Source organism: Dipteris shenzhenensis, chromosome 32 (genome assembly GCF_047967505.1).
Source record: "Dipteris shenzhenensis isolate YYH24624 ecotype China chromosome 32, Dip_SZ_1.0, whole genome shotgun sequence".
In the NCBI taxonomy this organism is placed as follows: domain Eukaryota; kingdom Viridiplantae; phylum Streptophyta; class Polypodiopsida; order Gleicheniales; family Dipteridaceae; genus Dipteris; species Dipteris shenzhenensis.
In genome coordinates this window covers 5,156,682-5,158,790 of record NC_141627.1, presented here as the reverse complement: position 1 = coordinate 5,158,790, position 2,109 = coordinate 5,156,682, and positions in this window count along the sequence as shown.

Sequence of the window (2,109 nt, the reverse complement as noted above, 5' to 3'; positions counted from 1 at the left end):
ATTCTAGATGCATGAAATATAGTAGATAGCAAAGTTTAGAAAAAATAGTATAGCGCATGAAATTATTTACTTTTGGAATAGTTTATGTTTGTGTGTATGATTTTCTTACTTTTAGCATATGTATTTATTTATAAGCATGTAACTATACCTAAAGAAAAAGTCAATGAGCCGGTTGGAGATTTGCTTAAGCTGACTTGTAACAACTCGTTCGTTGATGAATAATATTATACCACGTGCTGGATGGAGGTTCGCTTAGGCCGACTTGGAACATCTCGTATGTGGTTAAAATTCATACTATATGTTATTGAAACTCTACAAACTAGTATTTAAGAATGATGAGGAAATATTTGACTTTGAGCCGGTTGCGGGCTCGCTTATGTCGGCTGTTTGCATTTCGCTTGATGTCTAGCCTATTGTGGAGCTCGTAATTGCTAACTCGTAGCAACTCACAAAATTATGTCGCATACGTGTGGAGAGATAGTGGTATATACACATAGGTTCACTATCCTTATGTTTTATGATTATTAGATGAAACAAATTAGATATGAATATATTACATATGTTTTAATTTGTAGCCTTTATTAGAACTCAAACTCCATAGTACATATATACATAGAAAAAAACAATATTGAGGATTGAGGGTATTAGGTTAACAATTTCTCCTAGCTTAGAAAGTAGTAGTAAAATTATTTATAACTACTTGTGTAAGTACTGCACCACTGTGTGTAAAATACTGACATCTGTCAATAGAGCAGATCATGGTACAGATAGATGCTTACGAGAGAGAGAGAGAGAGAGAGAGAGAAGAATGTGGGAAACGGAAATTTGCCATCCCACGCCTATTTCAAGAGGTAGATTACCAAGTTCACAATCGTCTGATTACGTCGAGAGGGGACAAGATAGTTGGATGATTTCTCTCTCTCTCTCTCGGTCTAGCAGGCTTGCATGGAGTATTCTAAGTTAGTGTCCCAAATAGCCACATTGACTTTGGACGTAGAACTATATACGATTCAAAATATTGTTATGTGTCCTATAACCTAAATGATATGGTAGTATCCAGAATATGATTACTAATGTGAATATACATAGAGGTTATAAAAAATTTTGTATGTTTCTCTTACAGCCTTTATTGGAATCATGGCTCCAGAAAAATGAGGAAGAAATCCAACAAAGGCTCGCGACTACATTACGATGTTGCCTAACAAGAAGCAGAAATGCGACTTTTGTCATGAAGAGTACTCAGGCTCTGACACAAGAATGCAAAAGAACTTCGTGAGTGATAGCAACAAAGAGATTGGAAAATGCAAGGGGCTAGGAGTTGAGAGAGTTATAGCCACTCTAGGTGGACAAATGCCTAAAAGTACAGACAACCAAGTAGATGATATAGTCGCACGTCACCAATCCTAGCCTCAAGAATGTATGCTTGATGATTTACTCACACTTCTAGCTAGTCAATCTATAGAACATCCACTAGAGTTTTTGAAACTTGGCGAAACACGTTTTGGAACAAACTATATAATGTTGGACCGTTTGCTCAAGCTACAGGTAGTTGTAATGATGACATTATTCAGTGTAGAAGCTAGCGAGTGGATAGCTGAGTAAACCTCACAAAACACTCGTACTGAATTCACAGAGATGAAGTAAATGGCTCACACTGCTAGCTTTTGGAAGAGAATAGCTGATGCAGCCGATGCAAAGAAGGCCGGTATGGTTTGCCATTCAAAAATTAGACGTGAAATGTCCAAGTTTGGGCAAATCTTACATGGCATGGTGGACTGCTAAGCGAGACCTCTTAAAGGAAAATAGAAGATCCACACATGACAATGTTGGCTATAGCGCCGTTTGTTGTGCCACTTTGCAAAAGATGTCTCGAAAGCGATGGAATCATGCTCACAATGACCTCCACTATGCTGGTCATATTCTAAACATTGGAACACGTAATGCATCGTTTCTGCCCGTGAAAAAAAAAATTTTTAATGTAAAAAGCGTCAATATTTTCGTCGGAAAATGGCCTATGCCTTGTAGTGTTTGTGAGTCTTTCTAAGTTAAAAAAAGTATCTAGTGTAGGTGGTGGTCTCCCTTTTGCCAGTTGGAATCCACTTGCATTAG